Here is a 14,667-nt window from a genome sequence, read left to right as displayed (position 1 = left end):
GTGGGTAAGAGTGGATACCCATTCAATCTCCATTTATAGGCAAATTCCTTAAACACCCCTTAGAGACCATCTTCGTGAATGAGGCCTACTAACGGTAAGACTGACTCTTTACTCATACATATATAATATGTTAAACCTTTTAAATGTTATATAGTATAAGGTGTATTTTACACTTTTAAAATACTATGTGGTCTAATTTAATAAATTATACTTTTAATTTAATTAAATGTAAACCAAATTATTATGGATTTATTAACTCTCTTTTAATTATACACTTAATTAACTTAATAAGACCATAAGGGTGTAATTTGAACTTTTCAAAAACTAGAGTTTTAGAATTTAATATTTCAAAATTAAACTTTTAATCAAAATTTTAAATTCCAAAACTTGAGGGTAAGTTTTGAAACTTTTCAAAACATTATCAAGAACATTCTAGATCAAATTACAAATAATAACAATTAAACATTTAATTGGTGATTATCTAAATTTGACATAATTCAATTTCGTACAAGATAATTCAAAACAAAATTACAAATAATTAATATTTATCTTATAAAACAAGTAATTATCTTAATTTTGACAATTATCTTCTATTTTGGTAAGGATAATCACCAAATATTGATAAAATTCGGATTTTATTAATGAATTTTTTTTGGTAATTATCCCACAGAAAAATAGGTCAAAATCCCGCAAAATCAGCCATCTGCGACTCTAACTCGTCGAGTCAGCATTGACTCGTCGAGTTCCCAGTGGACTCGGCGAGTCCAGCCCCCAGAAAGCAGAATTTTGCGATTTTAAACTTGAATGATTATGAAATACATCAAATACATTATACAAACAGCCTAGGCTCTGATACCACTGATGAGTTTTGAGCACTACATCAGTCCTATGATGTACATGCAAACCCTAAAGCTTTTGGATCTAGTTTGTCTAATGAACATGCAATAACCATACAAAGCTTATAAACCCTAGATCTAGCATACATATTTCGAAATTATCATATAAGATCAGATCTAGATGATTACCTGTACAAGAATGGCTTGGATCTTCTTGTCTTGGAGCTTAGAGTCACAAATGTCACTCCTCTAATGGCTTACAAACACCACAAGCAAGAGAATGACTTATGAGAGGGAGGAGGAGCACCAAAAACGACTAAGATCCCTTAAGGATTACTTCCACACGTTTTTGGGGCCTTAGGGGTTCCTTATATAGTGAGGCCATTAGGGTTTTGAACTAGGAAACCCTAATCTGACTGCTTAGGCCCTAAGCAGCCCATAGACTCCCTCCTTAGAAGCCTTGGACGAATTCTAATGGGTTTCCCCATAGATTTCGTCCACTCCAACTTCTATGGAGTCCATTAGCCCGATATTCAACTATCTCATAATTGACAGTTCTAGTCCCCTTTATTGAATTAATGTCTTTTAGCCACAAAATTAATTCTTATTAATTCTTTACTAATATTAATTAAACAATATGATTTCTCCTTTAATATATTATTCATATAATATAGTAATAAATCATAATAACCTCTCTCTCTCTCTCTCACTCCATAAATTATCCTATCAAGTTGTTTTGGTGAAGGCAACCCAAAAGGACCATGCACAACCGGGTCAAGTACATACCAAATATAGTTACGGGCTTAGACACTAATCCAACAGTTTGAAGCTAAGACATTCCCCTGGAATGGAGGCACCAACCCCCAAATATACCTCTCGATCTTCTTTCCCTCAGTAGGGACCATTCCCGGACATAGCGCCACCAGATCGTTGGACCTGGCGGTGTAGGCAACTATGTCGTAGCCCTTCATGGTTAGGCTCCAAAGTTCTTGTTCAAGTTTCTGAACCTCGCCCCTCGGGAAGTATTCTTCAATCATAAGCTCCTTCAGAGCTTCCCAGCCCATAACATTTGCCACTATTAAGGTTAGTGACTTGACATGGCTATTCCACCATGTCAGGGCTCTGTTCACGAAGGTGCAGGCAACAAATTTAACTTTGATCCCTTCCGGAGAGGAGCATATCTCTAAGATCGACTCTGTCTTCTCGAACCATTGCGAGAGGGCAATGATTCCTCCAGTCCCGTTAAAGGTCCTGGGCTTGCAGTTGGTGAAGTCCTTATACTGACACTCCCTAGGGTGCCCGTGACTACCACCTTGGGTGTAGTTAATACCCGATCCACTCCCTCTAGTACCGGTCGTGTTGAATGGAGCTAGGGCTTCCGTAACAGCCGCAGCCACTGCAACTTGGATAACCTCCGGATCGAATTGTGGAGGAGGTAGTGGAGTTTGAGCTGGAGTTATCGGAGTAGTGCGGCTGTTTGATCTACGAGGAGGCATCTTGTAACTATAAGCTCACAAAGATGAAGATATTGGTAAGAATTCAATAGTGAGATAATGAGAGTGATCCATGGACTATAGCCCAACAAAACAGATGAGAGTATGATTGTAATAGAGATCTAACAATAGAAGGATGAAAGCATTTGGATAACGATTTCCCATGAGATTAGATATCTGTCAATAATATTGGCATTAAAGATGTAACGAGTTCGGGAAAAATGACCTTGAAGTTGGTCTTACATCAGACCATAAAGAGAAAATTTGACAGAATAAAGACCTAATAGACTGAAAGTCCAAGGTCTTAAGATAAACGAGAAATTCATACTAGAGTCTGTACATTGACCTAAGATATATCCAAAAGACAAAGTAGAGTAGACTCTACTTACGACGAGAACCGCTCAGACGAGCCTTTGATTTTGCCCGATGACGCTCCATTTCCAGCATATGACTTTCGAACGTTGCCTGACGTGCTTGAAGTTCCCTGACTTAAGCTTCGGTTGCAGTAAGTTCTCTCTACAGGGCCTCATTCTGGTCCAGAGTTCTTCCATGAGCAGCCTGTAGATGGCGAATGCGGACTGTGTTGACTCCCGCATCGGCATCAACTTCCATGAGTCGGTTGAGGGCTGCCCTACCCTGCTCGTCATTTTGAGCAAACCTGCGAACCTGAATAGGCAGGATTCTGTCTGCTGAGCCTCCCTCGCTCAGATTGTAGAAGCTTCTGTCTCTATTGAATGGTATGGGTTGACCCTGCTCTTGACTCTATCTTCCCAAGTTCTCCACCCACAAAGGCGTCGGGTCTTGAAAAGCCGGACGAGGGTTAGGATTTGGGATTAGAGCCACTAGAGGCAGATCATTGACTTCTGGCTTTGAGTCAGAATCCTCTGGGAATTTTTCTGCGAAGTCATCGTCTAAAGAAATTGCATGATTCTCTTCTGGCTCTGCATCGAGCCATCCACCATTTCCGTGGTTGGGAAAGTACGGGTCGCCGTGGGGATGGAATCCAGCCATGTTATCTACGTGAGAATAGGGGTAAAAGAAATAGTTATGATCCTTACCAGTTACTTCAATACTTGCGTAGTGCATACCAATCACATGTAACCAAGATAGAATAGACCTTCGAATAAGTGACCCTAACTCTAAGCCCACAACCAAACAAGGAGCAGGAAGTAAAGCAAAGATCACAGATTCTAAGTCTATGACACCTTAGTCACATATAGCTTTAGCGTATCCACTCAGCAACTATTGACATACTAATAAAGACCTTTTAGTTTGCACATAAGTAATTATAGTAGCACAAAATACTCCTATAGTATTTTAAGTTTATGTTATGTTCTAAAGTTTTCATTGTAGTAGTGTTGGTAAGTTTTTAGACTTGCTGCAACACCACAACCATTCCTAGTCACATGCTAATCACTTCTCGGAAAGATATAGTTGATCAGGCTATATCACTCCCAGATCTGATTATATGTCCCCAAGCCTACTTGTGCTGTCCAACAACCGCAATACTTTTGTTCTGTTCTAGTATGACACTGATCCTAGTATGAATGCTTGTATAAATACTTTACTAAAATATTTTATTATTTTAAAAGTATTAACTCTTGGTCAGAGTGTTTTAATCCCGATGTGTTTATAATTGTATATCTTTTATGGGTTGATATACTCAATTCACTATAAACAAAGCTCTGATACCAATCTGTCACACCCCCAAACCAGAACGGCGGAAACGTTCGGGGGAGGAGGACGTCATGTACAGTATCATAACAATGCATAATAGTAAAACAAGCAACAACATCATCCATTACATTAATAATATAATTTTAGTACAAGTGTGTTCTGTGTATAGTTTGAAAGACACCAAAATATGAATCAAAATAAAAGACAAGTCTTGAACATGCTCCGTCTTCTCAAAACCTGGTCATCGGTACCTGTCTACTGGTGACCTGAGAATACTAGTTATTTTGAAAGTGTAGATCAACATTAAAGCTGGTGAGTTCATAAGTATTTTAGTGTTGTTGTTTGTATAAGTTTAATGAAACATGTTTCCAAGTGTTTGATGTAAATGTTTGATGTAAATGTTTGTATACTTCCTAGAAAATCCTATATTTTCTACTAAAGTAGTCTTCTACCAAGACCCGACTATTTTGTATGTTTATCCTTTTGTAAAAGTGAGTGTTTTTCCCAAGTATGACTAATCATTACCAGAAAATAGTTTATATTACCGTTTATGTGAGAAGATCACTATATGAATGTAATGGGAAAATGAATATGTACAGTAGTATTGTATATAAGTAACTACAGATGTACTAACTACCTTAAACCAGTTTATTTAATTAAGGTAAAATGTGATGAGATTATAACCATACTTGATTGACTAGTAAACACGACGATCAAAGACGTCGAAATGATATGACATTCGTCACCTGTAGACCTGCAGGTACCACTATAGCTAGCAGCAAGGCATAGGATGGTCAATCCCGTATAGATCTATACACAAACTCACGCTCTCCCAGCAGGAGACTCTGGTTACAAAACGTGACAATACAGTATATTGTCGTGCCATGAAGTAGTGGTTCAGATTAATGTTATCCTGTTTTTGTATTAGTGTAGTATGTTCCTTCTGTTCTAGTGTATAGTATGTTCCTTCTGTTCTAGTGTATAGTATGTTTCTTCTGTTCTAGTGTATAGTATGTTCCTTCTGTTCTAGTTATTAGTATGTTCCTTCTGTTCTAGTGTATAGTATGTTCCTTCTGTTCTAGTTATTAGTATGTTTGAATTGACTCATGTATGAACTGACTCTTGTAAGTTTCATTATTCTAGAAATAGTGAGTAGTAACCTCCTAAACATACCTATTATAGTTTACTAGTACTGTTGTTTGAACGACTGATTATGTTTGAACACCTTTGCTACCCAAAGGTAATGAACTGATTGGAAGAACTTTTATATATATACATATACATAATATATAACTAATATTTAAACGACACTCGGACAAACAACCGATACCCTAAGTCGACAACCAAACAAGGAACATAAAATAAAGCGAGTTATCAATCCTAAGCCCTTTCAACCTTATTTATATAACTATATCCACATAGACATGATTTTGACAAATATCTAAGTTTAAAAGAGTTTGATAAAGAGTTTAGCATATAAAAGAGTTTTAACCATTTGAATGGTTATAGATGACTTGATGTCAGTTTATAAAATGTTTTGAAATAGTTTGTTTGATAACACAGTTTTGAAGTATAAGAAATCCACTTGTTTGATAGTTATTAATCACATGTGATTGATACAATAACTATAATGTTTTCTACTTGTATTCCCCCCATAAAAGCATTTAAAATAATTTAAAAGATAAGTTAGGGGTATGAACTCACCTGTAGTGAGTGATTCGAATGAAAGATCGATATAGGATGCTAAGTATGCGAAGTGAAGCCTCGAGCACAAACAGATCCTATTAAGCATATAATGACACATATATGTAAATAATTAGTGTATAACACAACTAATCATGTTAGGGAACAACCTTAGGGACTAGGAAACACTTCGAATGAAGTGTTACAATCACACATGATTGCACTAAAGGTGTTTACGGCCACACAAGGGTGTGTTTACGGCCTAGATGTGTTCACAGCCAAGGTGTTTACGGCCTAGATGTTTACGGCCAAGGATGTTTAAGGCCAAATATGTTTACGGCCTAAGAGGTTTACGACCAAAAATGATCATGAGAAGGGTTTACGGCCAAGGGAGAGTTTACGGCCGTAAACTCTTGATGTTCATGCTAAAATGGTTGATTCTTGGTTGCAATACAAGAGCTTCTAATGGATAACTAGTACATGGAAAGGATACTTATGATTTAGAAGCTTGAAGGGGTGTTCACGGCCCAAAGAACTAGTGTGTGTTCTTGGTGTTCTTGGTGATTTGAAATCATAGGGTTTTACTAGATCAAGATAGATATAAACTAATAATGAAAGAATCACTTACAAATTTGACGAGAAATAGAAGTATTCTTGATGATACTTGAGAGAGAAATGAGTGTTCTTGACTTGAAGATGTGAGAAGTGAAAAAAATGAAGGAAAATCATACTTAAGGAGTGGAGTTCACGGCTAGACATGAGTTTATGGCCGTAAACTCTAGTTTACGGCCGTAAACTCCATGTGATGGAGTTTTTCGGCTTGAATGCTACACAATGAACCTAGTAGATACTTCCTAACATGCATTCCTTGAATGTACTAGGATTAGAACACCCAAACAGACCCTTAACAAAGCTAAAAGATAGCAGAAACAAGTCTGACTGTTGATTGAATTGAATGGCTTTACAAGATAGAAATTTCGGGTTGTCACATCATCCCCCCGTTAGAGAGAATTTCGTCCCAAAATTAGAGTTTAAGCAAATACAAATAACTAAGTAAAAAGATGAGGATATTTCAGTTTCATTTGATCCTCGCGTTCCCAAGTGAATTCAGGTCCCCACTTGGCATTCCATCGAACCTTCACTATCGGGATACGACTTTGCTTCGTTTTCTTGACCTCTCGGTCCATGATCTCTACTGGTTCTTCCACGAAGTTGGGGCTCTCGTTGATCTCGATCTCGTCGAGTGGGATTACAAGAGTCTCGTCAGACATACACTTTTTCAAGTTCGAAACGTGGAAAGTAGGGTGTACGTTACTAAGTTCGTGAGGTAGTTTCGGTTTTTAAGATACATGGCCGATTCTAGAGAGAATCTCAAAAGGCCCTATGTATCTTGGATTTAGCTTTCCACGCTTTCCGAAGCGTATCAAGCCCTTCCGGGGTGAGACCTTCAATAGAACGCGGTCACCAACCTGGAATTCCAAAGGTTTCCTTCTCTTGTCTGCGTAGCTTTTCTGTCGGTCTCTGGAGGCTTTCAATCCTGTGAGAGTGCTGTCAGGAAGTCGTCCTTTAGCTAACTGTGTGACACCCACTTCAGCCCAACACGAAAGGGATCTGCACTTTCGGCCATAGAGGGCTTCAAATGGAGCAGCCTTTATGCTTGTGTGATAACTGTTATTGTAGGAGAACTCGACAAGGGGTAAATGAGTATCCCATGCCTTCCCAAAGTCTATCACACAGGCTCATAACATATCTTCCAAAGTTTGAATAGTTCTCTCACTTTTTCCATCTGTTTGCGGATGGTAGGTTGTACTCATGTCTAGCGTAGTTCCTAAGGAACCTTGTAGCGACTGCTAGAACCTTGAAGTGAATCTACTATCTCTATCAGAGATAATGGATATGGGAACACCATGCAGTCGTACGATCTCCCTAATGTAGGTTCTTGTTAGTTTCTCCATCTTTTCAGTTTCTTTGATAGGTAGGAAGTGTGCGGACTTTGTTAACCTGTCTACGACCACCCAAATGGTATCGAGAACACCCGTTGTCTTGGGCAACTTGGTTATGAAGTCCATTGTGATCCACTCCCATTTCCATTCAGGTATCTCCGGTTGCTGTAGTAAACCTGAGGGTTTCAGGTATTCGACCTTAACCTTGGCGCAAGTAAGACACTTGCTCACGAAGGTAGCAATCTCTGCTTTAATCTTAGGCCACCAATATAACTTTTTGAGATCTAGATACATCTTATCTGAACCTGGGTGGACGGAATACCAAGTGTTGTGCGGTTCGGTCATGACCAAGTCTCTGAAACCACCGTGCCTCGGTGTCCAGATCCGATCCATGAGATATAAGGCTCCGCCACCCTTGACTTCCAAGTTCTTATCCATCCCTCTAAGGGACTCACTCATGAGTTTAATATAGGTTTTAATGAAAAGACTCTTGAAAATCCATAACTTGAGGACAAGTTATGGAGTCCATAAAACCATTTATGAAAAGGACTGTTCAATTTTCTATAATCTATGACTTTTAATGATCCATTTAAATGAAAAACTTTTCATTTTCCATAACTTGAGGACAAGTTATGGAATCCATCAAAATCATTTAGATCAAAAAATTCTAACAAGAAAATCAACCAATTTGTCAATGATCTAAATTAAACTCATAAGAACAAGACAATTCAAATCAATCAAATTTCATTTAATTAGCCTAACCATATAAACTAATACAAAACATGAAACTTTGACAATTATCTTTTAAATTGGATAAGCATGATCATTACTACATCAAAAACAGGTTTTTAAGTTCAAAAACATCTTAGGGTAATGATCCTAGTCCAATTCCAGCCAAAAAACTCGAATAACAGCATTCTGGGGCACCAACTCGTCGAGTGCAAGAGCAAACTCGGCGAGTCCCCCAGTGGACTCGGCGAGTCCACCGTCCAGAACAGCAGAAAATCGATTTTTAAAGCTTTTTCAAGCAAGTAGCATCAAGTATAATTGAAAACAAGCCTAGGCTCTAATACCACTGAAGGGTTTTGAGCATTCTAACACTCCTAAGGTGTACATGCAACCCTAAATACTTTGGATCTATGTTTTATCTATTATACATGCAAGCTTGAACTTTCCAAGGTATTACCCTAACTAGCATACAAAAACTTTGATACAAGGGTAATAAAACAAGTAAGATGACATACCTTTTGTTGTGGTTGGAAGCCTTGGAGTATTTGGCCTTTAAGAACTTAGCACCAATAGTGTGGATGCCTCAAGTGGAATCACAACACACCATGGACAGAGAATGACATTTTTTAGAGAGAATCTTCATACACTAAAAACCGTCCATATGAACTCCAAGAACACATTAGTCATCTTTTTGGCTATGGAGTAACATATTTATATGTGGAATTCCAAAGGTCATGGGTTAACCTTAATCCATACCCATGAGTTTCTGATCCATGGTTCATGTAGCCCAACTCTTTATGTATCCATACATAAACTTAGTCCAACATGGATCATAAGCCCAACATATAAATATAACTAATTTACACAATTAGTCCCCATTGATTTAATTAGTCTCTTTTGATCATTAAATTAATTCCAAACTAATTCTTGATCAACACTAATTAAATCACATGATTCAATATTAATATATTAGAACTTATAATATATTAATAAACCATAAATAACCTCTTCTCAAAAGTCCATCCTAACAAATTGTCCTGATGATATGCAACCCAAATGGACCATGCTACTCTCGGGTCAAGTACATACCAATTATAGTTATGGGCTTAGACACCTAATCCAACACGAACATACCCCCATTAATTTTCGAGGTTTTCCTTTCCATCACCGCGCCCTCACCCAAGTACCTTGCCAAGCAATACGGAATATTGCAAAAAGTGTTGGGCATTATAATGCACCACAAGTAAAAGATATCAAGGCTTGGCACTTTGTCATCATCCTTCCTCATGTTGATTGTACTAGCAATGAGGCGATGAATCAAGCGGTGAATCGGTGATCGAATGCTCCCTTCTTGAGCCGCGAAGGGTATGTAGACATTGTTTGCTATCGTGGTCCACAAATTTGCCAAAATTCGTCCCTTCCGGGAAAACTTTGTAGCAACTATCCAAGAAAATTCCAAATGCTTCGGTCATGACCAAAGATTGGTCATATAGGCCCATCCTCCAACCCAATTTCGTCATGCTACACTCCCGATAGTCACCACCAAGGCAAAACGTGAAGGCGTTCGGGTCATAGTAATCATTCCCGCCTTGGAATGTGACAATAGCAAAGAACTCCAAATAAAGCTCTTGATACACCGGTTCCTGTATCAGGAATAATCTCCTCCACCCATCACATATGACTTGAACTCCATTTTGCATGAAGACTCTGGTTAAGTACGAGTTTAAGGTGTCAACCAAACCCACCTACTCGAGCCATGTCCAATTCAGCTCATTGGGTACATATAAATCCTTTTTCTTCAGTGTTTCGAGCTTCTTTTTCCATCTATTTCAATTGGTCTTTGATCCAATTTCCGGAAAGTTGAACCAAGGGAAGTCCCCTTGGTCTCTTCTAGAGCTTTGGCCCCTGCTCCTGAACATCTTCTACAAAATCAAACACAAGGAAACAGCCATACAAACCACATAAATTGCTAGGATAAAAATCTGGGGAAACTGAAACACGGACTCGTCGAGTTCATGAACAGACTTGACGAGCCCGAAGAACAGTTCGGGACATCTTCTCTGATTCATACCAAATCATCCATGTAATCTTACAATTCATTCGAGGGGTTTGTCTAGGGTGATATACCAAGTATTAATTTACAAAACATTTCAGTTAACACACTCTAATTTAGCCAAAAATCAAAACCCTAAAATTCATGCCAAAACCAAAAATCGGGATTTTAACAAATTTTACTTCTAAACTACTAAAGATTGAACCTTTAACAAGAATATGCATGAAAAATCTTACCTTTATGTGAAAAACGGGGAGAAATTACGAAAATAGAGGTTGGCTGCTTGAGAGAATCGCTTGTCGAGTGTGCGGCGAGTGAAAGCTTGAATGAAAAAGCTTTACCCTTTTAGGGTAAAAACCCTAATTTACAGATTTTAAATATATATATATTTTTCGGTTATAAACCTACTCGTCGAGTTGGGGGTCCCCGACTCGTCGAGTAGAGATGGACTTTTACGAAAAATCAAGAATTTTCAAATGGACTCGTCGAGTTCAGGTATGGACTCGACGAGTCCGTGACTCTGTTTGAAAATTTTTTGTTCAATTTCTTTAATTTAATTCCACTACACCCTACACTCAAACTTTTCTTGTCCTCAAGCAACCATTTGAAGCTAATAAGAAGATTTAGACTGAATATCCTTGAAAACACACAAAATAAAGAAAATAAAACTAAAAATCAAAACAAAAAGAAAAGGATAAAAAGAAATCAAACTCAAGCAGCGGGTTGCCTCCCGTAAGTGCTTCTTTTTTAGGAGTCTTTAGATGGACTCCTTCCCGCTCTACGTTGCAACAGCTTTCTCAAAGTCCAACCCTTCTTCTAGTAATTCTTCATTTGGTATTCACTCTTCATATTTCTTGACCCTATACCCATTCACTTTAACGCTTGACCCATCCTTGCTCCATAGCTCAATTACCCCATACGGATAAACATGTTTGATTGTAAAAGGCCCGGACCAACGAGTGCGCAATTTTCCCGGAAAGAGCTTTAGTCTTGAATTGTATAAAATAACTTTTTGGTTATCTTCAAATTCTTTGTTACCCTTCAACCTTGCATCATGCCATATTTTTGTCTTGTCTTTATAGATCAACGAGTTAGTGGAGGACTCGTTCCTCAATTCTTCCAAAGCATTTATTTGCAAAAGTCGATTGGCACGCAACTCACTTGGCTTAAAATTGCATGTTTTCAAAGCCCAATAAGCTTTATGTTCAAGCTCCACGGTTAAATGACAACTTTTACCATAAACCAATCTATAGGGTGTGGTTCCAATGGGTGTTTTGAATGCGGTCCGAAACGCCCAAAGTGCATCATCCAATTTGTCCGCCCAATCTTTTCTATTACTTCCCACCGATCTTTCCAAAATTCTTTTGAGTGCCCTATTTGTGACCTCAGTTTGCCCATTAGTTTGTGGATGGTAAGGTGTTGAAAATCTATGGCGTACACCATATTTTTGCAACACTTTTGCTAGTTGGTCATTAGCAAAGTGGGTTCCTCTATCACTTATCAACGCCTTGGGTACTCCAAATCTAGAAAATAATTTTTTTTAGAAACTTCACCACAACCCTTGCATGATTGGTTGGTAACGCTTGCGCTTCTGACCATTTTGAGACATAATCCACCGCCGCAAGTATGTATTTATTACCCTTGGATGAAGGAAATGGTCCCATGAAATCCACACCCCACACATCAAATATTTCACACACTTGGATGTTCCTTTGAGGCATTTCTTTCCTTTCAGAAATATTTGATGGGTTTTGAGCATTCTAACAGTCCAATTGTGTACATGCAACCCTATAAACCTTGGATATATGTTTTCTCTATTATACATGCAAATATTCAATATTCCAAGGTTTCATCCTAACTAGCATAATAAGAAGTAACTATACTACAAGAATCTAGTAGAATGACATACCTTTTTATGGAGCTTGAAGTCTTGAACCTTTAAGAGCCTAGTGCCTCAAGTGTTGCACCTCAAATGGTTCACACAACACCAAGAACCTTTGGAATAACTAGAGAATAAGGATACTTAGGTTCACACTCATGAAATCAGTTTGCCCTCTTTGTGTACCCACACTAGTGCTTAGCACTCAACCCCATTTCATGAACCATAGCCCTCTTTATATAGTGTGGAGGATTAGGGTTACATTCATGTAAACCCTAATACCCATGACCTTTCATTTCCATAGGATCCATGGGTTAAACACTCCATGGACTATCCATGAAAGCTTAGCCCAACCTAAATGAACTTGGTCCACCACACACACACACACACACACACATATATATATATATATATATATATATATATATATATATATATATATATATATATATATATATATATATATATATATATATATATATATATATATATATATATATATATATATATATATATAAGAGTCCATATTTAATTAGCTCTTTTTTGATCACTAGATTAATTCTAAATTAATTCTTGATCAATACTAATTAAATAATATGATTTCATATTAATATATTAGAACTTATAATATATTAATATAAATCATAAGTATCCTTTTTCTCATTTTGTCTATCCAATTGTTCCGATGCCATGCAACCCAAATGGACCATGCTAAATCGGGTCAAGTACATACGAATTATAGTTATGGACTTAGACACTAATCCAAAAGTCTCCCACTTGGATAAGTCTAAAACTATTATTGCGTATGACTCCAAAACCCGACTAGCAATTGTAGCTCTTAAAGTCGCTGTCGTACTCTGAACAAATCAATAACGCGTCCATTAGATAAGGGATCATATATTCCTCCATTCTAGATATCATATGGACTGAGACATGGATTATAATCATTCTCTCTGTCCATTTTTTGTTTCCCGATTTCCGATTTATGATGACCGACTAATTGAACAAATCAAATCAGTCCAGGCTTGGCCAAGCACTTCGGGGTGTCATAACTAAATCATTGAGGGGACCACATATATCGATTTTATCCCATCAAGGGTAAAAGGAATGGATAAACTTCGAATCATATGCTTGTTCTACTACTTGTTGAACCATACACAAAGGCACGTTTTATAACATCGAGTTACCAAATGCGTTTTCGTGCAATCAATGTATAACCAACTCATAGTCAACAACTCATATATCTTGGTTTGAAGAATATACGATATTATCGTCTCATGATCACTTGTGATAGAATCCATGAAGTGATTCAAATGAGCGTGGGTTTAATCCAATACTCAGAACTTATGAGCACTCATGAATGTTGTAGCAACTCTTGTTATGTCCAGTACCTTAGACATCTACAAACCAACTTCATGACAGTCTTGCCTTAATACCTACTTCCAACGTATTATCGACTGTGGATGGTTTGAACAACTTAGTCATTCAGGAAGAATGACCTAGTTATTCTGGAAGTCAAAACATGCAAAGTGAAACACAAGAATAATCGAATCCAATACGGTCTCAGAACTTATGAATATAAATAGAACACCTTTTATTTATCACCATATTGATTACACATCATTCATTGTATATTGTTTCAAATTTATCAACTCTATACTTGAATTAAAACAATAGTTGTCCCATGCTCCAAGCATGTACACTATGTTTTCTAAACAATAGTCATGCCGTACACCGAGTATGAATACTATGTTTCTATGATCTTTACTTTATGGAATAGATCGATTGAACACAATTCCAATGATTCTCATTTCACAATCCCAAATGCTTATCGCAAATGCAAGAATTCCAAATTCCTGCCATTTACTGAAATCTGTTAGATTTTAAACTTATATACACTGATCCTCTGTAATGATTATGCATAAACTCACAAAGACTTGTCAACAGACATTACAGAGTATTCCAATGGAGATAAACTCCATGGAAACGAAGTCTCATATTCAAAGTACATTGCTTTGAACATCCTTCTCGCATTAAGTTTTCTAATCTTATACAGATTGAATAGTTTCCACCCATGGACACATTTCCATATTCCCATTTTGACTTTCACTTCTGAACAAGAGTTGCCTCCTTTCAGAATATGTCAATATGGTCCTTCCAAAATTTACACTATATTTCTAACTGTCCCTGAGCAACCAATCTTTGGTAAACCTTAGATTGTCCTCGACAATTTCTTAATCACTTTAGTCACATCCCTTTCTAGTACTTTTTCCCTCTTAATGCCATAGGCATTTGGAAAAATTTAGAACAAATGAATATTATAGCACATGCAAATGATCCTATATCTAAAGTATATGGGACAGGATTCATGATG

This window comes from Lactuca virosa, chromosome 3 (genome assembly GCF_052849685.1).
Source record: "Lactuca virosa cultivar CGN04683 chromosome 3, Lactuca_virosa_CGN04683_v6, whole genome shotgun sequence".
NCBI classification, from domain to species: domain Eukaryota; kingdom Viridiplantae; phylum Streptophyta; class Magnoliopsida; order Asterales; family Asteraceae; genus Lactuca; species Lactuca virosa.
Note: the sequence above shows the minus strand (reverse complement) of the source record.